Source organism: Pteronotus mesoamericanus, unplaced genomic scaffold (assembly GCF_021234165.1).
Source record: "Pteronotus mesoamericanus isolate MK-2021 breed Mesoamerican mustached bat unplaced genomic scaffold, CSHL_Meso_final contig_20, whole genome shotgun sequence".
NCBI lineage: Eukaryota > Metazoa > Chordata > Mammalia > Chiroptera > Mormoopidae > Pteronotus > Pteronotus mesoamericanus.
In genome coordinates this window covers 67,537,777-67,563,050 of record NW_026555085.1, presented here as the reverse complement: position 1 = coordinate 67,563,050, position 25,274 = coordinate 67,537,777, and the positions used below count along the sequence as shown (strand labels likewise).

Genomic DNA, 25,274 nt, shown 5'->3' with positions numbered 1-25,274 from the left:
AAATTTATGGATTATAAACTGTTTGTAGAAGCTCTGGTGCTTTCCACGAAGTCACATTTCTGTCAATTACCCCTGTTTCTCAGACTAGGCTCAGACCTCAAGTTAATTTCCTACTTCTCTTAAGTTTATTGCTCATTCTTGGTTTATCTTTGCCTCTCTTTTCTCATAAGGATACACAGTTTTCTTGTTTTCATCACTAAAGAACAAGTAGAAAATAGCCTTATATAATGGTGGCCACTGAGTTAACTCTCTCCTTGCCTGAGTGGCTGGTACAACCTATTTAAATTCACACTGCTACAAAATTACAGAGTACTCTCTCCCTTATGTTAAATTCATGAAAACCGAGAAACTACTGTGCAGCAACAAGACTAGTAACAGCAGAAGGTGGGTTAACTACGGAAGGGTACTTGTAAAGATGAGAAAAAACCCACAGTTGAGTGAATTACCAATTTCATGATGAAGGCAAAGGAAAACAATTAAAGAAGAGATATATGAAAAATGAGTGCATTTTAGTTAGGAACTCTGATTAAAAAGAAATTTTAAAAAAGAAGATACTTTTGCTTAATCTATTTGTACTGTTTTTATTCCCATTACCACAGTGAATGAAACCAGATCATGGTAGAAGATGAAGGTTTACTTTTTAATTCAAAGTTGTTATGGTTTTTTTTTTTCCAGTTTTGTTTTGTATGGGTTTTCGGGTTGGTTTTTTGGTTTGTTTGTTTTTTTTTTTGTCTGTATGAATAAACAGTTTCTCTTTGAAGGTGCTCTAGTTACATGAGTAGAACAGAACACACAACCTGTATTCTTTTCAGTGACTACAGATTGGTAAATAATACCCAACCTTACATTCAGAAGTTGCATAAAATCTATACAAACTAGCCAATATAAAACTTGTTATTGAGAGGGAAGATGGCTTTTCCAAGACTCTTACGGCAACAAGTTTGTTCTTTTTTCTCTTAATAGGAGTACTGCTCTATAAATGCTACTTAAGTTATCATGAAAGCCATTTTTAATCTCCCTTAGTTTAAGAGACTGTCAGAAGAATGATTTTATTGTCTATCAAAGCTGACATAAGAAGAGCAAATTATAGTAGGTCTGCTTTGAACACTCTTGTTGAAGGCCTCTTGGTTGTACTCTAATGTTTGCAACATCTGTGTGTAGTGCTTGATGAATTACAAATCATGACTGTGTCTAGTCTCACTTTTGATCTTCACAAAAACGCTGTGACTTAAGCAGAGATGATATCTGAAGAATTGCAAAATTTCTGTTGCTCAGGCCACACCTGCAAGGTTTCAGTAATTCCCCCTGGTAATTTAGTTCATGGGAATATTGCTGTGTGGTGTTTCACTTTACCAGGAATCATTGAAATAATTCAATGCTGGACAAGCAGTCTTCCTACAAAAGTATACCATGATGTTGCATTAACAGAGATTATAATACAGCACACATGATGTATACAGACTGCTGGATGCTGGTTGTAGCCACTGGGAATTCCCAGGCTAGGTCAGTTTGTAAAAACCCTTCTGTTTGCCTGTATACAAAGCCTGAAGGTGCATGCTGCTCCATTACAAGGGTGGACAAAACTAGGTTTACAGTTGCTTGTTTGGAAAAATAATACAATAATTGATAAATTATACTGCAAGAATAAACTCTTTCACATACTCACAACTGTAAACCTACTTTTGCCCATCCCTGTACTTAAACTGCAGCTTCTAGGGAGTCATGAGACTGGGCTGAAATATTTTTTCTGGGCCCTTTCCACAAACTTTGAGTTCTATATCAATACAAAGCACATAGTATTTTCCAGGCAACCTGGCTCTCACATACTTAACCTGGTTTGGACATCCCATACACTGCAGCTTTCCTCCCCCATCTGGATATGCGTAATCATTGTCTTGTTTGCAGCTTCCACCAGTATGAGCAGAGCCTAGGATTCTAAGAGTCCACTCTTTGTACCAGGTTTGCTTATATTTTACCTTGGAAACGAAGCCACTCTCCCTGATTGCTATGTGTCAGGGCAATCTATCAAGAGCTCTTGCTTCCCAGCAGTCCACTGCTCACCATGGTGTAAATTGAAATTGTGCTTCAGTGTCCTTGCAGGACTGTATCTGTTCTCACAGCTTGTGGCTGTCCCTGCACTAGCTCTCTAAGCCACATCTGCTCAGTTATCCTGTTACCACCTATTCTTCTCACCTGTGGAGCTCCGGCGTGGCAATCTATGCTAGTAGACTGGCTACAGACCAAGACATTATTGTTGATGATGATCCTGACTTGCCATTTAATGTTCAGCATTAGTTACAAGTACATGAGAAGAACCAGGAGGGTTGTTTTTTAATCCATGCTGGTTTCAAAGCTGGGGGTTAGGTCACACATTACTTCCCATTCTCTCTAAACCCTCATTTTATAAAGTCAGAGGTATGATGCTGTTCTGGTGTTTTCTAATTTTTAGAAAAGCATATTTATCTTCTTAATCTGATTTCATTCTTATATTCATTCCTTGAAACCTTGGGCAAGATGCTGCATACATAGCATCAGCTATCAATTTTGTATTGTAATTTCATACCATAGATTTCCAGGTCCTATACAGTTTTATATAGCTCTTTTATGTTGAACAGTGTCTATAGCCTAGATGCCATCTCATGATTCACTGGTCACATTGCTCATGTCAACTAGAATTCTATCAGGCCATAGTCAATTGCAGTGCAGTGACTCCACATGTTTTCAAATTTCACAATGAAAATAATATGTGATGTTATTTTGATCATGGGAATACCTCTGCGGTCTTCTCCTCAGAGTAACTTAGGATAGTCATGGATAGCATATAAGGGGACCTTTCAAAGATTTAATTTAAATAGTCCCCATAAGTGATCACTTCATTTGTTGAGTTTCTAGCATTTGACTGCGCTCCACCCTGGGGAGCTCCTCATCAATTACTTCTGGTAAGGAGCATAGCTTCTTTGACTGGAACACAGCTTAGGCTTTCAGGTGAACTTTTACAGCAACTACAGGTCAAACTTTGAATTTTCATGAAGAGAATGCCATGCTCCAACAATTCAACTAACATTTACGTCTAAACAATGTGCCAGATGTTTTAATATTTACTGCCTTTTTAATCCTGAGAACAACCTAGGAATATATATTATTTTCTTCATGGTATAAACTAAATAAATGAGTCTTGGGAGAGTTTAGTAACTGTCCAATTACGCAGCTAGTAGGTGATAAAAGACATGAATATCGCTGTAGATCCTGTGTGTTCTTCTGCTCTATGACTCCATTACATATTAAACTTTTTGTGCAAGCTCATCACTGACAGAAGCTGTGATCCACAGAAGCTAATCTCAGACAAGTTGTGTTATAAAAAGAATAAGTAATTAATTAATTAACTCTGGTTCTTTAACCTATGTTTTTCAAATCATGTAAACAGAATTTATACAACAAAACCTGCAGGACTGTTTGTTAAGATCACCTTTCCTTTTCTATCCTTTGACCCTTGCAACCTCACTTCTTCTGAGGCCTCTTATTTAAAACTCCTGCAAAAAAGGTTCCACCATCCCAGACCTTGTGTAGCTTTTCTGTGTCTTCTTAAAAAGGACACTATTCTCCTAATCTTACCCTTTTACTTTTTTGCCCATAATTCCAGTTCTCTCTCATTCTCAACATTTTTATTCAGCATCAAAAAAGCCCAAAGAATGTATAAGGCAGTAGGAGGACCTTTTCAGGAACACATTGAGAGCAGAGTACAGGATTACTTGAGTGGACAAAGCCAGTACCATTTTCAGCAAGCAGTTGGGATAAGACAAAGCTGGGAGCACTCATATATTAACAGCTTTTCCCCAACAACAACAACAAAAAAAAATAAACCTATAAACATCCACAGGAAGGACCTTGTTAACAAATCTACCACTTGCTCAGAAAAATAAGAATCATGCTGTGCTACTCAATTCCATTTAGGTTTTAGACATTCCTGCTGATGAATGCCTTAAAACTTCCCATGATAATTAATGAGTTATACTTCTGGATGAATTTGTCCAACATATCTTCTCTAGTCCTCATGCTTGTCTAATGGCCAAATATATTTAACTAAGGTTAGAAAGAAGGGTATTTTAAGTGTGATTGTAAGGTCTCTGATGTGAATTGTCACATTCAAAAATGAAAGAAGGTGAAGAGTTTAGTCAAAGGACATATATGAAGAACATATATCTCCATGGACAATGGTCGGGGGGACTGACTATAGAAGTGGGGGGCAGGCTAGGTAGAAAACAGTGGGACAACTATAATATCATAAACAATAAAATATTTTTGGAAAATGAAAGCTCAGTTCTGAAGATTTCACTTCCGTATTAGTTAGGTATCTAAGGAAAAGCCTGGATGTCAAACCACCACAAACCTGGCATACAATAATAAACCTGTGTCTAGCTCAAGGGTCTGTGGGTGTTTGGAGTTGGCTGACCTCGGCTCAGCAGGCAGGGTAGCTGTTATGGTACCGGCTGTGTGTGCCTGTGGCTGGGGATCAGCTGGGAGCTAAGCTTGGCTGCACTGGCGCAGTTTAGCTCTGTTCTCTTCCTGCATGGGTAAATTCTCATGACAATAGCAGAAGTGTTATAGAGCAAACTTCATAGTGTAAACATTGCTCAAGCCTTAGGTCACATCATGCTCTCCAATGTTTCATTGACCGAAACAAGTCACCTGAGGAAACCCAAAGAAAAGCAGTAGGGAAAGACATTCTACCTCCTTATCAGGACAAATTACTAAGGCATTTAAAATGGGCATGGATTCTGGAAAAGGTAAACCTCAAGGATATTGATAAAATCTACTATAGTCATTGATCTATTTTCCTTGAGTATCGTCCTGTCAAAAGTTAGATGTTTTTCACTCTGGTAGTGTCAGCTCTAGAGGCAGGCACCTTTCATTCATTTACTCATTGTTCTTTTAACACAAAATATTGAGTTCTTTAGATGAGTGATGTTTAATAAAAACATGTTGTGAGTCATATATGGAATTTTGAATCTTCTAGTAGTCACATTTTTAAAATGTAAAAATAAACAGGTAATATTAAAATTAATAACATTTTATTTAATCAAATATATTCAAAATATCATTTTGACATGTAATCAATATTACAGTTATTAATGAAACATTTTATTTTTTTTCCACTAAATCTGCAAAAATCCAGTGTGTATGTATTTTTCACTTAAGTCATGGCCCGGTTTGGACTAGTCACACTTCAAGTGCTAAAAATCCACAAGTGACTAGTAGCTACAGTGAAGTTGCAGACTATGTACTGAACTTGGCACTGAGGACACCATATACGTGCCCCCATGAATCTTACAATCTAGAGAAAAAGGAGAATTGATCTAAATAATGTACTTATATATCTTTCTAAGATGTTCACAATTTAACGAACATTTTTGGAGAAAAGTGCTGTCTTGATGCAACGGATCTTGGGTCTTGTCATGCCCCTGTGCAACAACCCCTTCCCTTCGTCTAGTGAGTTCTCTGTTACCCATCCCCTGCAATCTCCCCAGCTGAGGTTGGTTGGTGACATTTCAACATGCCTTTCCAAAAAGCTCTCATGGAGAGCTATCATTGAGCTCCGAAGTCTAGCACCAATGATGTGGTTTTTGCAAAATCAATATAGTAAAGGAATATTATCTGAGATCTTATAACCGGGTGGGTAAATTCCCATATTATAACTTTATTAATAAAAGCCAAGGATCCTTCCTGATAGAAAATTTGAATGGAAGATTGCCTTCCTTGAGGTTTATCTGCTTTTTTAAAAAGTTAAAAAAAAAAAAAAGAAGTCTGGGTGGTTATAGAGAGAATGCATAATAAAAGTAGATAAAAAGGAGAATATTGTTTTAGAAGTAGTAGAAGGAATAACAGAATAATGGAGAAAATGAGGCGGGGGGGGAAGGAAAAAGGAAACATTAACAGTGTTTATCTACTTTTCACCTGATTAAGGTTATAACTGCCTAAAACACAGTTTTGACTTTTCCACACTACACTGTCCAAACAAGGTTTATCAAAGAGGGTAATTTTTAGAAAGCAATTATTGTCTATTGAAGTTGCAGATAAAGGGTCCTGACAGGAATAGAGAGGTATTTTCTTTGTAGTCTAAAAAAATATGCCATTTCTTTAAATATATAGGCATAGCTTAAAGAACTGAAAGTGGCTTCTTTTAAATACTATGAATCAGTGTGTGATTTCTTTTCTGTTTTTTAATCCTGTTCCGGTTATTGCATGCCTTCTCAGCAGTGATTCATTGCTTTGATTGTGTAATCCATTGATATCAAAACGACTTTGAACAAATGCCCTCAAGCTTTCTTGTTCCTCTGGCAACACAGCAGGTCCTAGTGATATCACCTGGAATGACGCGGTCAGGGAACCCAGAGTCCTCTGACTCATCACTCTCCAACCAACAGCAGAGTTTAGGTGGTTTGGGGTGATATAGTACAGAAAATGGCATTCTAAGCTCTGAGTTGCTGTTTTTACATGATATTATTGAAAACTGCAGTTATGCTGTGTGTTTTCATACTAGACACTTTAGGAAATAACTATAATTACACAGAGAAGAGAGTCCAGATTACATGGTGGGCTTTTTTACACTTTGAATTACAAAAATAGTTTTGTGCCTCTACCCCAGCTTTTTTTATGAATGATTAAGTCAGAACAGCAACATCAGTCTTGTGTTTAGTGACAAAGGATCATTTTAATCATTCCAAATAATAGTTTTCACCACCAGTGGACGTCCACCAGATAGCTCCTCTCCCTGCCCTCACATCTGACATTCTTGCTTTTAACATTGAAATATTTTGTGTCATTTCCTTTCATGGAGATATTTTCAGATGGGTATTTAAAATAAATTGAAAAGAGTCAAGCAGTAGTAAAGTAATGGCAAATTAGTGTTTTATGAATGAAAGGAAGGCAACTCTAACAGGATGAACATTAGGAGGTCAAAAGCCTGCCCTCCCCTCGGTCAGGAAATGTGCAAGGGCTTTCATTAAAGGGAAAGGAGAGGAACGTTGGCACCAGACACAGTATCAGTAACTCAGGCACAGAGAATGGTCCTGTGAAAAGGAACAGGCTCTCCTGAACAACTCTTGGAGTCACTCAGTAAAGAATAAAGAGTTGCTGGTGGAGTAGAGAATAAGGTGTGTATGTAAAAGCTTAAGAATTGACTTAAACCAGTGTAAGTGGAAGTCAATGAATAAGCTGTGTGGTTGCAAATTACCTAAGAATCTTTATATGCCCATGGCTTAAACCAAAGAAGGCATACCATAAGTATTTATTGGATAAACAAATGAATGTTACCTAATTAAACAAATTTTAGTGACTCTGGCTTTCCCTTTTTCTGGATAGAAAACCCCTTCAAACTAATAGAAGATTTAAAAATTAAGCAGGCTTTCAGAAATAACCATTCGCACTCTGTCCCTGCCACTGCGTCCCAAAGATCAGAAGTCCCACCAACTGCAGAAACAGAAGCCAGAGCTAAATATTGGAGACAAAATAAGGCCACACTTCTCGTCTTCCAGTTTTAAACCCTAACTTCTGCCTCATACTTGTGGTCTCAACAGAGAAATACCAAAAGAGAGGAGATGGAGGTCTCATCTTACCATGCTTATTACTTATGCTATACATCCCTCCCTCCCAAAGAAACCCTATTCCAGTTCCAAGGTAAATGTTAGAGACACTCTGGATCTTCCTTTAGCAAAGAAAAAGCCATTAACATTGTCCTAGGAAAGATCTTTTCCAACCATCAGATAAACACAAGGTCTACATTTAGGACATGGAAGAATTTTACTCATTCAGTAAATAATCATCAAGCATCTTCTTCAATGAAATAGATTTGTCTACTTTATAATTAGGCCAACCTTCAACATTTCCATAGCAGTGAACTTTATTTCCACTATCATGATTATCATATTGCAGTTGCTTAAAGATATGGAAAGTAGAGAACTTGTAAAAAGCTTATAATTCTAAAATTCTATCTGTAAATAAGCACCAAGTAACATTTTTATTAAATGTTGATGAGCAGGGTGTCACTGTTACTTTAGTTGCAAATCTGGACTTCACTAATGTAGAAAACTACCATCAGACTAGAAATGAGAGTTCAGATAAATAAACAAACATCGGGGTTGTGTGTGTGTGTGTGTTTGTGTGTTTGTGTGTGTGTGTGTGTATGTGTGTGTATGTGTGTGAGTGAGAGACAGAGACAGAATAATGGGGACTTTTCCTAGAAATTCCAGAATCATACACTCTTAGGCATTAAAGGTGCTTAGAGGACATATGTATAGTCAGTGATTCTCAACTTGGGTTGCATATTTCCATACCTGAGTAACTTTTGAGACTCCATTTTCCCACCCCACACTAACTGAACCAGCATCTTTGAAAGCAGGGCCTGGCCATGGGCAGTTTTTTAAACCCAGGAATATTGTAGAGTGCAGCCAAGGCTTAACAACTCCTGATGTGTTCAACTTCTTTTCATATGAATACCAAGCTAAAAACCATTTGGGGAGAAATTATTTATCTCAGGCCATTATAAAGCCTGGATTAGCCCTGGCTGGTGTGGCTTGGTGGATTGAGTGCCAGCCTGGGACCTGAAATCTTTCTGGTTTGATTCCCTGTCAGGGCATATGTCTGGGGTGTGGGCCAGGTCTTCAGTGGGGAGGTGTGCGAGAGGCAACCAACTGATGTTTCTCTATATCTTTCTCCCTCCTTGCCCTCCTCTCTCAAAGTAAATAAATAAAAATCTTTAAATAAATAAATAAAGCCTGGACTAGAAACCACTTTACCGAGCCTTAGATCAGAGAATTTCCATAACAATCCAGTGCTAATATCTTTTGTTTAATTTAGATTCCTTTGAACTTTTCCTTGATAATGTTAATAGAAGGAACCATGCTTCATAAATTTTTCTATCATATAGGCTTAAGAAAAAATAAACATGATGCTACGCAGTAATAAAAATTAAGCATGAATTTCCTATATTTCTCAGGATAGTTGACCTTGCCTTTCACCAAAAATAATTTAGTTTTTGATTGTTGTGAGGAGTTTTTGAAACATTTATCACTTGTCATTATTTATAAATCAAGAAGATATCTCAAAACATTTTAGCATAGGTAGAGCCATTATTAAAGTCTTCATATAAAGTATATGTAACTCATTTCCTGAGAAACATTCTGAGAAAACAGCTCCGATAACATGGGCCCATAGTTAACAGTGTGGAAGATAGAGATAGTTAAACATTTTCTTGTTCTTTGACATCTATCTTTTCTGTATGCATATATCTGTTGAACCTATCAAAGTCTAAAATATTTCAATTCAGTTTAAAATTGCAGTACCAATTGTTATATGGCATATATTTTATCTTGTGGAGAGATGGAAAAGCATATCTAAATGCATCGTGCCTCTGCTCAGAAGTAATGCAAATCTTCTGTCCTGCCAGTGCCAGAAATAAATGAAAATGATAGCAGATAAAAGCTAGAAATATTTTTCTCTTTTACACTCCCACAAAATTTTGTAGGTAGTGATCATCACTATGCATTAAACATGGCCTGTAAGCCAAAGATTCTACTCTGGGCAGGGGAATACTGAGGGTATAGTTCTTACCTTCAATTCTTACTAATCAAATAAATAAATAAACAAATACAGTTTAAATTAGTTGGGAATAAACATTTAAGAAAAATCTCATAAGTGCAAAGATATTCTATGAATTATGAATAGAACTATATACATTTACACAATTTTTCAACCTATTATAGGTCTCCAATAAGGACTTATTTACATAATTAGATAGTTGAACTGAATGTCTGTATCTATTAATGGGTGTTATCTTATGTAAATTGTGTATGATTTGTACTAATTGTCACCACAGTGCAAAGAATAGAGAAATTCATGTGTTTTAATGATCAGTTTTTGTAAAGACCTGAAAAAACATGCCCATAGCAAAACTACAAAGTAAAGAAGATCAGTGTATTAGAAAAAACAGGCCAGATGGTCTGGTAGACTCTAATGAACAATATAATGTCCTTATGGAATTTACCGCTGCTCAGAGTATGAACTTCCACATTATAAGCCTAAGAGTTTGAGTCTAGGAGGCAATCTCACCTGGTATGACCCAGAGGGGCTAAAGTGCCCCAGCTAGGCTGCCAATTCATAAATGGGGATCACAACAACCCTGTGTACAAAATGTTTGTTGGTTTCTTTGTGTCCCCTGCCCAGAGTGTCTTTCTGATTTGGCAGTCTCTGGGGGAGCTGACCACTAAGCCTGGATAGTTGTGAGGGACAGAGCACCGTCCAGACCAAAAATTAGGCCAAGGAATTGTCTGAATAAGTGAATTCTCCAGTTCCCAGGAGGATGTAATATTCTGGTCAACACTGACAACTTTTGATTTTCTGTTCTTCATTCTCAAAGTCAGTGGTGGTCAAACTATGTTCCACAGAACTCTAGGGTTCTGTGTAAGGATTATTAAGTGGGAGGTGGATCATCTTAAATATAAAAACAAAATTTTAACTACTGCTCTCACCGTGCTATTCCTTCCTCACCCCCATTATCATAACAATTTCAGCTTCTCTAGTCTCATTCCAGGCCTATCTTCTTGTAATGACATTACTTCCAGATTTTCTTTTTGGAGTACATATTGGGACCCTCCAAACGCTTCGGTCACTCTTTTATTGAGAAAAATCATTGGAAGGCTTATCATCTAGGAATAATCATGGATGTTTTGTGCATAGCTTTTACTTGTTTAATTCTCATCATATAATATTATTTATCTTGTTTCCTTGTTTTAAAAATTATAAGGGGGAATTGTACTTTTTATTACTAGGTCTTGTTGTAGGTTATTCTAAATATCTCCACTGCAGGTAGATAAATAAAACTTCTTACATTTTTATGCACTACTGAGAGGAAAGCCTACATAAAGGATACATGAATGGGCAATAGCACATTCTTTTGTTTGAACACTTGTAACATCTTTATTCCTTTTTTTTTAAAATCTTCACTACAGTATTCTAGAATGTCTATGACATCACCGGCAGTCTCATACTCTTAATAAAATAATTAACTTTAAAATAAGTACAAAAAGGCTGTTCTAAAAATTACAGAACTTGTCAATTTTCATGCAAAAGGACAAACATAATCTTGCAGGAGATTCAAAAATTAACAAACAAAATGAAAAAAATTAGCAAGCAAAATATCATACACCTAAAAATAATTTTTCCCCTTATGCAGAAAAGAAGCATGAATAAAGAGGCGGAACGTAAGAATCAAAATAAACATTTCCACTTGAGCTTATCTCTTGGAATTTAAGTAACAGGGGAAAAAAGAAATAATGACTATACCCTGGTGGGATTTCTTATTTTGCTTGAAAAGCAGTTGAATATTAAATCATGAATCACTAGTTCCCTAAAATATCTTTTAAAATCCTAATTGTAAAATAGCCTGCTCTCTGATTTTTTAAAACAACTATTGTTAGTCATTCTTGAAATGCATTCTTGCAGCAGAGTTCCTTTTTTCTTCATGTTTGTTCCTTTCCTTTATCTTTTTTAATTTTAAAAATTTCCTAACAGATTAAAGACCCCGAAAAACTATGGGACATTTATAACAGAACAACAGGTCTGTAGAAACCCAAATTCAATTACCTCTCCTATAAATATGCCTTAGGCAAATTTCAACTAGTTTTTAAGTAAAAGAAAGGTTAAGCCTGCTCAAGAATTTTTTTCAGGCACAAAATATGCATTGTCTGCTCTTCCATTTCCTGGCCTCTCTTCCTTCTAGATCCCTTCAATCACAATTCTATCTTTCTCCAACTTGGAAAACATTATCTGGCCACAGTAACATAGTCAGAAGGTGTCGTGAAACAGGCATTCCCGTGTCCTCCTGTTTGGCACAATACGTTCTCAGCCCCACTGTTTCCTTGCTTTCAGGATCTCAGTGCATCTTCTTATTTTAGGCTACCATAGAAATACTTCTTTTATTTTGGGTAATGCCAGTATATAGCATAGGTTAAGATTTCATGCTTACCTTTGAACCTCTGAAGTTCTTTTTGTCCTTTTAGGTAAATATCCAATAATTGGGAATTAGTTTGTACTTGGTGTAACTGTTTTTCCAAATAATCAGTCTCTACTCAAAAAAAAAAAAAAAAAAAGTACAGCTGTTAATGATTTAAAGTATTCGATTTTTCCTTATACTTTTCAAAGATAAAAGATTGCTAAAGAACAAATATAAATTATTTGAAAATATGAAAGCAAAATAGCAAACATTATATTTGTTTGTTCACATAACTCAAGGCTTATCTGAATATTCTCCGTGTCATGCAGAACAGCTCCTTCATAAGTAAGTGTGAATTCTATAGAATTGTAATCACAAACGAGTTTCCTGTTTTTAACTCATTTTTTTAGAGAATAATAGTATATTTTCCCTTGTTCATTTAGTCTTACAGGTAAATAACTTATTTGATTGTGAGAGAGAATAAATTTCAGCCTTTAAAAAGCAGTCAAAGTAGAAATGTCAGTATCAATACAATTGAATACCTTCTGAACTCCTACTACATACATAGCATTCTGATACAGGAGCAAAGAAATAGGACATTTCTTTATGTTCATTGTACTTATAAGTAATTCAGAAAATAAAATATAGAGGAAAAATAAGAATACAAAACAGTTCATGTTCAAAAGCTAGTGCAAGGGAATTATTCATTCATGCAACAAATATTTAGTGAGTGGCTACTATGTGCTAAACACTATGCTGAATTCTGGGTATTTAAAAAATTAGGGTATTTAAGAACAGAAATGGTCACTTTATTCTAGAAAGATGAGGCTGGAAAGTTAGATAGAGATTGGGAGATATAAATCCTTGATCTTTATTCTAAGAAAGTGGGAAGGCATTGAAAGTTTTTAAACAAGGGACTGACATGATCAGTTATGTAGTCTTCAAAGATTACTAAATACCATGAGGAGAATATATTTTAGGGAAACAAAATGTAAGATGTGAGGCAAAAAAAAAAAAAAATGTCATGCAATATTCCAGGCAACAGGCAAGGTATTAAAGGTGTTGTGCTGGTGCTGGTGGTGATGGCGGTGGTGATGGTATGGTGGGGAAGAGAGAAAAGGAGGATATAAAAAGAAAAGGGATGCAGTAGATAGACTTGAAAATTATTTAGGGAATAAAATCAGAAAGATTTGGTGATCAGATGCTACGGTTGAGGGGAAAAAAAGAAGGATCTGAATCTTTTTATAGGTTGAAGACCTTTGTTTTTGGCTTATCCAGCTGAGGGCTGACGGTGTTGTTTTCAAAAATAGGGAACACTAGAGGAAAGCTGTGTTTGAGAGCGAGGTTTTTATGTGTCCAGAATGGACGAATTCAGTGTGAGGACACTTCAAAACACCCAAGTTGAGACATCAACTATTTTGTTAGGAATAAAAGTCCAAAAATAAGAGAAGGAAAAGTTAACCTAAAGATAAGGTTTAAGGGTCATCATCAAATGAGAGCATTACATACCTTGGTGAACTCTCTTATACAATGGGAAATAGATTTAGATTTCTCTCACCATGAATTAGAAAAATCTGGAAACACTTCATGGGGGAGGAAGTCTGGATCATGAAAAAAAGTAGAATATAAATAGGAACAAAGAGAAGTAGAAATGAATGAAATGGCAATTACACAATAAGAATATAAATTAAAAAATTACAAAGACCTTTCTGGTTGCAAGTGAGAGAGGTACCTACCCAAAATGGCTTAGCAAAAAAAAAAAAAAAGGAAGGAATCTATAAATTCACACAAAACTGAAAAGTTCAGGGTATTTCACCTGTAAGAAAGCTCTGTCTAGGGGTGAAACTACATGCTCAGAACCCAGGTTCTCTTTTTCTATTTTTAAGCTATTTCCTTGACATTGCTATAAATTTTGTCAGGTTGCCAGTAATTCTTGAGGCTACATGTTAATAGTCCCATTTTCAAAAATAAAAAGGTTTTTTTGTCTTTTGGGGGGGGTCTTATTTACATAATACGGCAACAAAAAACCCACAAGGAATTTCAATGACCTATTGAGGTCATGTGCTCATCTCTAACATTTAGGTAGAGATTGAGATACACAGATCACTCTAAACTTTGTACAGTGCACCTCTGGTGTAGAGATAAATCATTCCACCAAACCACCTAAAGTGTTCAGAAAGGGGGGAGGAAATCTAGAAGAATCTATATTACAGGGAGTCTTAAATGCCAAATTAAGGACTTGGATTTAATCCAATAGGCCAAATGGAGCTCCTGTGTTTTCAACAGAGGAGGGGTCCAAAGAAATGTCTTAGGAAGTAGAGTCTTAATAATAGTACATGCTATAATGCTTAAGAAAAAAAGAAAAAGAAAAATTTTTTGAAGAATCTATAGCAATTGTCTAGACTAGAAGATAGTGAAAGCTCAGACTGTGATTGAATAAGAAATGTAGTGGCTTGAAACAGCAAAAAAAAAACAACAAAAAACAAAAAACAAAAAAACACAAATGTGGATGAAAGGAAGGCAGTAATGAAATGATGGACCTGAGCAGTATTTTGCAAATAATCCACAGGATTTAGCAAGATAATAAGAATGAACCTGGGAGTGAAGCTTCAAACTCTTCCACTGAGATCTGACTAATGTGATAGCTTTGGCACTGAGGCAAAGATGAGACCCTTTCTTTTACCATAATTCTGGATCCTCTTCTTCCAAACCTAGCTCTGAGCTCCGCTTTCCATTTCATTTTGTTCTAATTATTTACCACCATCTTGTGACCCATTATTTCCCATAAGCACAACTTTCCCAGGAGTCCAAAGAAGGCAATTTCTGACCTTCATCACAATGAAGGCTGCCCTTGACTCCACAGAATGAGAACTTGCGGATTACAGTGCAAAGTAAAACCACAGATTATCACTAGAATCATTGCAGCAACACTTGCAAATGGTTTTTGAATACTTTGTCAACCTGCAATGATTCTGCTAGCAAGCAATAAAAAACCCAATGGTTTAAATAAGCACAATTTCAGAGGAAGCAGTACATAGTGTTGTTTCCGCTGTTCATCAATAACAGGGGTCTATAGCTTGATGTTTCTCTGAACTTTACGATTTACATCATGGTCACAAGATGGCTGCTCTACCTCCAAGTATCACATCCTCATTCAAGGCAGGGAATTGTGTGGAAAGGAGAGGAGAACAGGAATTTCTCTCTTTATTAATAAAGAAAATGCCTGAATTTCTTACTCAGCAGACATAAGAAGTCATGTGACCTCATTCTGGCCCATAAACTATAAGAAGTAAGGACCACTGGGAGAGTGAACATTTGATTTCTTGTCCTCTATATGTGAGATGTGTAAAAAAGAAGAAAGTTGAGAATGGTTTTTAGGTGGCCAAGCAGCAGTCTTCCCTAAAAACCTACTGTTAACAGGTATTAAGGGGGATCCCTCTAAAACCATTATTATCTTGTGGAGGAGAGGTCCCTTGTAGTACAGGCTTCCCTCGCTAGGTGAGTGTTCTAGGAACCCATCTGTATCAATGCACCAGCCTGTGTTGTTGTCTATGGTAGAGTTTGGCTTCAGTGAATTTTTTGAAGACTCTTTCAGTGTGTGCGCCCATTTCATAATGGGTGATTTACAGGTGCACCTGTCCACACCACACTGAGTATTCAGCAGTTTTCGACCAAAAACAACCCCCATGCAGCCCCCTCATTCACTTGATCTCTTACCCAAGCAACATTTTTTTTTTCCCTAGATGAAAAAAGTCCTCAAAGGGAAATGTTTTTCCAATGTGGAAGAGGTGAAACAAAAAACAGCATAAACACTAAAAGGCATCAAAATTGATGAGTTCAGAAACTGTTTTAAGCAGGGGAAAATACATCTCAATAAGTGTATTACATCAGATAGAAAGTACTTTGAAGGTGACTGAAGTTTAAAAATGTAAAAATAAATACACAGTTTTTTATAAGTAAATTCCAGTTTTGGGGGGCTCCCCTCGTACCCTGTGCTTGTATGTGAATGACACTCATTTTGTGTTTGACTTTGTATTTATCTGTATATGCTGATTTCTCTACCATTTAGGAGAATATTTCATGACTGATTACCAATGTTACAAATAGATGTTTTATTCCTTTTCCATTAGCCACTAATAATATCTGATTAACTCCTTCAGCAAAGATGCTGGAATTTTGGTTCCTCTTAGTAGGTAACATATATTGACTAGGAAGGATAATATTTTTATTTATGTCCGATTATCTTGGCAAGCATTACCCATGTGAAAGAAAATATAGCAAAAGTGGCAACTGATTCCGTAGGGATTTAGTAAAAGTATCATATTTTATCCTTTACAGGGTGCGATAGAGTCTCACGTAAGGATATATTTCCAAGAGTCCCCATCAACCTTGAGTTAGAAAGAAATTCAGCACCAAAATGTAGCACCTGCATATCAAAATTAAAATTAGTAATTGTACCACTTGATGCAATGTTTTGGAAAAAATAGTCAATTAAAGCAACATGAGTCCAACCAGAATCCTCTGCAGGCAGCAACATCGTGCAATTCTGACTTCACAATGACATGAAATTGTAAATGACAACTGCTAAATCAGGGAGCAGCAAATCAGGCCAACTTTAAATTTAGTAACACTACTCATTTACTGAAAATAACCTTCTCCATAACAATTCTCCATGAAGTTCAGGTAACCAATTACTTGTTTTTCTGTTCTGTTCAGATATAATCAAGTACCCAGAGGCTTCAGAATCATCTTCTCAATGGCATTTCTGGTGTCCACCTAAGAAGTCTCCTTGTCCAGCCTTGAAACACTTGGAAATTAAACAGAGAATCTACTTCATATATTCTTCTTGAAAATTTCCATTGTATATGTTCAGAGCTTTCTGAATAAGCATAAGGATTTGAAGGTAAGTGAATTTGGAAGTAACAACACATTCTCGTGTAACTCTTAATTATATCAAAAGTGATTATATAATTCTTTTAATAATACAAAAGTAAAAGAAGTTATAAAATATAAGAAAATAGCTAGCCATGTACAGTTTCACAACAAAAAAAGGGAGATAAAATACGAAGTTTAAAAGTTGTTATATGTCATGTATATGCATATACAGTCAAGGCACTGTGGTGAGCTTCATATCTGATTATCAGTTTTATGCAAAATAGTATGACAAACTATTTTGGTCCTCAAATTTAAATGTGCATAAGAGTCACATGGGATAGGAGGAGGCCCTTAAAATGTTGATTCCTGGGCATATTTCACAGAGAGATTCACTAGGTCTGGGATATAGGCCAGCAATATTCATTTTTATAGTTACCCACCCCAAAGTAATCCTGAACTTACAATGTGGTGGGTCTCAAAATTTTGAGAAACAATGCATTATATTAGATGGGATTTTATGTTGTTTCATTCATTCACAAGAATAAATAAGAAAGGGGTGATTTTAGCATAGAGGCACTAAATTAGTGTTTTCTTTTGACCCCTTCAAATAGAATTCTCTATTCTCTTTAATATTCCTTTTAAAGGTTCAGTATCTTGAGCTCATTCTTAGGTGTCCCTATTTCTCTTTCAGAGTGACTGCTCTCTTCAGCTGGTTCTCTGTTTTGTGTAATGTTGTAATATATGCAGATGTTACGGTTATTGATCTATTTCCAAGAAATAACTACACAATGAAAATAATGAGTCCTTACCAGGGTTGGCTAAGCATTTCTATATTTTTGAGGTTTTATTTTCTCTTCATTTTTAAAACTCAGCCATTAGATTTCAAAAGATCAGATCTGTTTCATACATCATTAGCTACTCTTTCCTTTGCAAATAAAAATTTATAAGACGTGATATATTTATAACAGGTTACATGTACATTCATTGAGTATCACATTTTGTATTTCTGTTTTCTGTATCTCATTTAGCAACTTTATTTTACTATTTGCAATTTTAAGTTTATAAAATGTTTGCTTTTATAATTCTAGTAAAAGAAGTGATTAATAGGGACATACCCAGATCTTAAATTGTGATGATTCCTTAAAAGTACAATATGATATTATTTTTACAGTAAAGTAAAGTTTTTAATTAAACTCCACTGGTTGAATTTCAGGCCAGTAGGCATTTTCTTCTCTCTTGTCAGTCTTTGTGTGCATTTGTTCATATTTTGTAAAATTTTTTTGTCCATAAAATATCAAAAATTAAAAATAAACCCTCATTTAAAAAAAAGTATATTCTTATAGTGCTAATTAGCTACACATATTAGCTATTGGTATTACACAAAGAAATGAATATAGTCGTATGTATAAAATAAGGCAGGACTTTTTCAAGTAATCAAAATTAGGATTTATGTAATTGGATTAACTGTAATAATAGATTTTCATGTGCATTTGTTGTCAGAAATGTTTAATAGTAAGATTGCCATTTCTGATGATAAAACCCTAAAATATGTAGAACACAAGACCATAAAATCCTCAAGTATGTAGTATCCAAGTTTATGATTCAGTGAAGTCTTCATATTAGATTTAAATTAGTACAAATCTATATTATTTCAATTTCAGGAGAACATAACATAGAAACTACTGTCCTGCTCTGTCTTTTTTGCCTTTCCTTTTTCATTTTTCTCACTTTGCAGAGGAGCAGGTGGAGGAAAAGTGGAATTTATTCCTCAAGTGAGTCACATTCATGATCATTGTTGTATTTATCTTAAATTGCGGCTCCCTAAAGAAAACTTACAATGTGGTTTCAGGGAACCTGAGTGCAGCAGCCTTCATACTCAGGGGGTAAAATATACGACAAAAGAATAAATTACAAAAACTTTGTAGAATCATAGAGGCATAGAAGCATAAAGTTTTAGAACAGAAATAGACCTTTGAGATCTTCTAGCCTGGTCCTCTCATGTTTCTTCCAAACTTTCCATATAAAAGCTTGATACGAAGAGCAGTAAACATCAGTCTGGGCAGATATGCCATATTAACAGGAAGAAACTAAATGTTTTTCAATAATCATTTCTTGTGTCAGGGAGATAGGAAGAAATTTTCCTCCAAGATGAAAGTTGAAAAAATGAAGGAAAACAACCGAGTACTTTATAAATGTAAATACATTTAAAATTATTAGTTATTTTAGTCATCTGTAGATTACCTTCCATGTCATTAATCAAGAAATGAAAACGAGAAGTTTAGATGCATTTTGGGCTGAGTCAGCTTTATATGGAAATCTGATATTGAGGGGGAATTAAAAACTAAAAGTAAGTTACAGCTTATGAACCATAGAGCCATCTGGGACCATTCAGTAGAGGAGAAAGGAGATGTAAATATGTAAGAATCTCTGGGGAATATTAGTGTTATTATGAAACAGTATAATAATGATATTTGTGAGATATCCTAAAAGATTAAAGTGTGTTTATTCTCAATTTAAGAAGTTGGGAAGTCATTAAAATTTATGCAGTAAAAGTATAATTATTAATGTGGGGAAATGTTCATAATATGCTATAAATGAAAATAAGTTATAAAACCATATTATGAATATGGACCCATTTTTATTTAAAAAGCTACAGATGCATAGGAAGAAAAACTGAAGTGATAGATACCAAAATATTAATAATTATGCTCAGTTGATGAAATTAAAGTTGATTTTTATTACTGTTCAGGGTGTAAAACTTTTTCTAAAATATGTATTATTAATGTAATTTTAACATATTTTTAAGGGCTTGGAAATATTCAGTTATCTGGTTAATTCACTTGTATAGAACTATTAGATAGTTCTGCTACGAGTTATTTAAAATAGCCTTAAAGCAAGGCCCTTTCATCTTATAGTATTATACTGACGTGAATATGAGAGTAGTACTTCCTGTTAGATCAAAATGATTTTTAGGTGTAATTCATTTGTGGAATATTACAACAGAATAAATTTCTCAAGTTTCACTCTTTATTAAGCACTGATTCGAAATAGTCTTCCTTTCTTGTATAAGATAATACCAATGTGCTTTCAAGACTTTTCTAAATATAACAGTTATCTCCATTTGGAGGATAATTTTGTATGTTTGGTTAGATTAGTATTAATATGTCTTTGTTCTTTAAATCTCCAGTGCAACATACGGTTAGTCTCACCATTATCCCTACCAGCTGCGGTCGGCCTATGATTTTTGTTCATTCTGTCTGATTCCAAAGTAATTAGCTGTTTAGTTTAATGACAATATTTGTTAATGGGTTTTTAGGGCCAAATTCTGCTGTTAGAGAGTGGGTGGTATATTTGAAGATAGAATCTGGCCCTTATGTTTTAAGCATAAGCTGTGTAATTTGATTTCAAAATGATGGTTTAGGGAGTTGGGGGTAGAAAAACTAACTCTGTATTTATCTGATGTTTCCCAGTTTCAAGAAACAGAAGACAAAAGTGACAATTTATGTAAATGAACAAAAAACCCACTGAAAGCTCTCTGATAGAGCTGTCCTGCATGAGTCATTTCCTACATAGTTGAAATAAGACATGAAATAATACTTATCAGGCAGACACTAGGTAAATTCTCTTATGTGACAGGGCATACATTGAGTTCTCTCCAGAGCAATGAAACATTTTTGATCATTGCATTTTTTCCAGTCTTAGTGCAATATAATGGACATGCAACTGTATGTATGTTTAAGGTATACAACATGATCATTTTATACATGTATATATTACACAATTGTTACCACAAAAAGATCAGTTAGCACACTCATCATTTCACATAATTAAGAGAGTACATCTTAAATGTTCTCAACACATACACACACGCAGATGATCATTATATTTTTGAAGGACTCATTGAAGTAGGAAGAATTCTTGCTTGAGGATCACTGGGTTCAAGGTCAGACTCAGCTTCCTGTTACTGGTATGGTCTTAGGGATATCTCTTTACCTCTCCCTGGGCATCAGTTTCTTCATTCTAAAATGAGGCCTTGATACCAGATGATCACAATAGGCCCTTCCAGCTCTGATATGACTCTGATTTGTTTTAAAACAATATTATGAAGAAGGCACAAGGAGGGCAAGGAAGATACAATGACATGAGCTAACTGAACAACCAAATCATTAAGTCTACTAAAAGGTATTTTGAAGCTATTTTGATCTTAAGAACATTCCTTTAGTGACTTGTTTCTTTTATCCTGGAGAAGAGGAATATTTAGAGGGTTTTCTGTAGAAGAGGCTATAGGATGTTCCATTAGAAGTTTCCAAGAACACCAACTTTTGCAAAACTTAAGAAAAAAAAAGCTATCTAGTAAAAGTTGAGATATCCAACAATGAATTAAGAGATAATGAATTCACCATCATTACAGGAAAGTAAGTGGACACCAACAGTTTCATGACCAGCCAAACTTCGTTTCAAGGTATAAAAGCTTGAGACAAATATTCTGAACATAGGGGAACTCAGGAAATGACGTTATCATGAGCCCCTCTTGAGGAAACTATTAGGGGACAAAGTCCATTAAACCAAGGGGTGACTATAGAAACTACTGCAAAGTAACTAATTGTGAGCATTGAGTGTATTTAACTCTAAAGCTAAATCTAAAATAAAATGTGCATCAGGGTGACAGAAATCAGCATAAAAGTATAATATTTAGTTGCACTGAAACACCTAACGAAAAGTAGGCAGACACAAAAAAAAAAAGAGTTGGTGCATATACTAAATTAGCTAATTGCTTTATTCCCAATATCTAGGAATCAGTGGATATCCTTTAAACCTACTAAATCAAGTCACAAAAGTATAAGCATATTTAAGAGTAGAAAACAAAGATACTAAGAAAGGCCATGTATTGCCAAACATTAGGTGGTAAAGAATGGGAGGAAAATATATGCTTATTTTTCTATCACTTATAATAAGGATATAGTAAATATTCTAAAGATGTAAAAATTCAAGGTTATCATATGAAGTTACAATTTATAAATCAGAAGAAATTGTACAACCTGTTAAATATTCTTAAAAACTATATACAAATATTAAGCAAGGCAAACAGCCATATAAAGACAGACTTTTCAAAATCTTTAACAGATAACTTAAAATATTATGATAAAATATCTCTCCTATCTTTCATATCAACAAACATAAATAAATCCATATGTTTATTTAGAAGAAAACATATTTCAGGTTGGATCACTTTGCAGAAACACATTCTAAGCTGTATGCAATGATGCAACCAAAACAAAGTTATTCAAGAACTGGAAAATAAAAGGGTAGGCAAAGATGTACTGGACAAATGCAACCTAAAGAAATTAAGACTTATAGCAGTCCCCTCTTACCTATGGGCAATACATTGAAAACATCCAGTAGATGCCTAAAACCACAGATAGTATTGAACCCTATACATAAAATTTTTTTCTATACACAAATGCTTATGATAAAGTTTAATTTATTAATTAGGCACAGTGAGATATTAACAGCTATAATTAATAATGAAATAGAACAATAACAATATACTATAAGTTATGAGAATATGGTCTCTCTCATAACTGAGACAGCTGCTAAAAGACTAATGGGCAGGCGGCAAATACAGCATATCCACACTGTACAAAGTGTATCCAGTGTATCCACGCTGGACAAAGGGATGATTCACATTTTGGGCAGGACAGAATGGGGCTACTCAAGATTTTATTACACTACTTAGAACCAGGCACAATTTCAAACTTATTAATTGTTTATTTCTTGAATTTTTCCATTGAATATTATTGTACTGAGGTTGATGGTAGGTAAATAAAACTGAAGAAAGTGAAAATGTGGATAAAGGGGGCTACTGTAGAATCTTAATATTATAAAAGATGAAAATTAGGGCCAAAAAGCATTAACTAAGACAAGAGAAACTTTACAGTGAATGCTTCATGGGTATAATACATAATACAAGTATACAATCATGAATAAATAATACCTTTAAGAGCTAAGTTCATTGAGCAAATGACCTTAACTTCTAAAAACATCCCAAGGATTACCATTAGTCAATATTTTATGTGCTGACCTAAGTCTAGAAAGTAATCTTTGGTATTATAAAGCAAAACACATTGAAATTTATTTTCAAAAGAATTTCTGTTTTAATGATAATTAAAACTACCTATAACCAAATATCAAGTACTTGATTAGTGACCGTTTTTAATCAACAAAAATGGGTTATAAATTCTTTTTTTTTTACAGTTAGCAGGTCCACAAGGACTGTAAATAAATGCATTAAACACATTTGATGTGAAGTATAGCTGAACGTTCGATTCCCCTGTCCCAACAGTATTTTTTTTTTTTAGGGCATTCACAAGCTGCATTAGATGGTAGGATCTGAATTCTTTCTTTAACATTTCCCATATGCAGAAATTTAATGTGGTATATGCTGAATAAAACACACTTACTAAAACCTATAATATACCTATAAGTGTTAATCAGTTTTTAATCTCCCATAAGATAACACGATGGCTCTAAGCCAATGAAATACTAAAACCCAACCTAATTGATGTGTGTGTATGTAAATGTGTGTATGTAAACTATCTTGTTTGATTTTAGAATTAAAAGTTCCCAAACAACTTAAAGATTGCATATGTCATATGATCCTATTCATGTAAAAGTGTATGCATATATGTCTGTGCCTATATACTGAAAAAGTTGTCTGGAAAGATGTTCAGATGACTTTCACTTTTTTTCTCCAAACTTTTATTTATTGTAATTAATGAGTATGTAATTCTTTGAAATAAGGAAGTAATTCTTTTGAATCCCCAACAGCAATGGCATTGATTAATCATCATTCCTGCCACCTTACTCAAAAACATACTACATCACATCCCAACAGGTATCCTTAACAGCAGGATATAATTTCAGAGTTTTTGCTGTCAAGAGGTTTCTGCTGAGCAAAAATTCTCATTCAATTTAGAAATGCAGATTATGATAATTTTCCTATCCTCTTCACAGCAGGTTTCCTGCCTTCGTTTTGCAGAGTCCTAAATTCAGTACAAAACAACTAGGTAACTTCAGTTCCAGGTTAACTCATCCTTCCAGCATAGTCCCATTAACTCATGCAAAGCTGCTTAGCTTCCCAAGTGAAATGGAATAGAGTCAAATTGCTTTTCAAATGTAATACCTATTTGTAATGAATACAAAGAGGTTTATGATGGCAAACTTTGTAGAGCATAAAAATTATGAGGGGAAAAAGCCTATTTTTTCTGACCTACAATTGGAAAGACGTGTCATGTATGCCAGTACATGACACTCCTATTAAAATAAAGGGATAAAAATATTCAAAACTCCAAATTTAATACATTGGCCTGTATGATATATTATTTCAGCAAAAACATTTAAATGGAACTATTATACTTTATAGTAGCAATTTTTTCCTGGAAGGCATAGTTTTCCTGGTTTACATAAATTTTCTCCACTTTAATTTCTTTCTCTCTACTAGGCCTTGAGCATGTAGGCGAAACTTCCTTACTTTACTGAAAAAGTAAAGATTGTCAAATACCACTTTTGTCTGTGATATTAAAATAACATTGTCTGTATAAATACAAAATAAATGATGTAGACCGCTAATGTGGCCTAATAATATACTGGTCTTACTCTTTGAATAAGAAAATTCTAGATGGAAGTTTCATCAAGGTGGTTAATATTGAATAGATAAGGTCAGAGCCAATATTTTACAACCACATACTGTTCTATCTTCATGCTCATACTCGGGTAATTCACTTTACTCTTCCATTAGCTGCTCTTCTTTCATGAGTACAGAGGCAGCATGCCATGACAACTATGTTTTCATATTGCCAAATTTAATGATTTATTTGGTTTTTATAATAGAGGAAATAAATGTCCCAAAAAGCCCAATATTAACTTTACAAGCTATTCTGGCTTGATGTTTGTTTTTTATGCATAGAATCATGATTTCAGCTAAGAATCAGACCTATACCCAGATACATTATAATCCACTAAAAAGTTCATTTCTTTATTTATTCAATAAGTGTGTAGTTAGTAACTACCAAGCACCTGTTCAAGGACTTAAGGCACATCGATGAACAAAACATGACATTCTTTTGGGACATGCAGGCAATAGATGATAATCATAACAAATTAGTGAATTGTGTAGTATCATAAGGAATGAAAGCAAGAAAAATAGATTAAAGGTAAGACAAGGAGGGAACGATGTGATAGGATGCAGGGGGGTGGAATAAGATATGGTGGTGTTTTACCAGCTCATCTGGCAGATGTTTTGTTTTGTCTTTTTATGTTCAGCCTGGTTGTCTTAAAATCAGAATATGTGGATTAGACTTGGAGGGTGGGGTCATTATTAAATGACTGTTGTGCAAATTTCTGTTTTTACTAA

At 34.7% G+C, this 25,274-nt stretch overlaps 1 protein-coding gene across 2 annotated transcripts in view; it reads left to right on the top strand.

Annotated features, from left to right (window-relative positions):
- The first annotated feature begins 16,696 nt into the window (after positions 1 to 16,696).
- Positions 16,697 to 25,274, top strand: part of HS3ST5 (heparan sulfate-glucosamine 3-sulfotransferase 5) — a 145,720-nt gene continuing 137,142 nt past the window's right edge. For both annotated transcript variants that reach the window (XM_054569850.1, XM_054569849.1), the window contains exon 1: positions 16,697 to 16,889. The gene's annotated coding sequence lies outside the window, so the exon portion shown is untranslated. The remainder of the gene's footprint in view (positions 16,890 to 25,274) is intronic.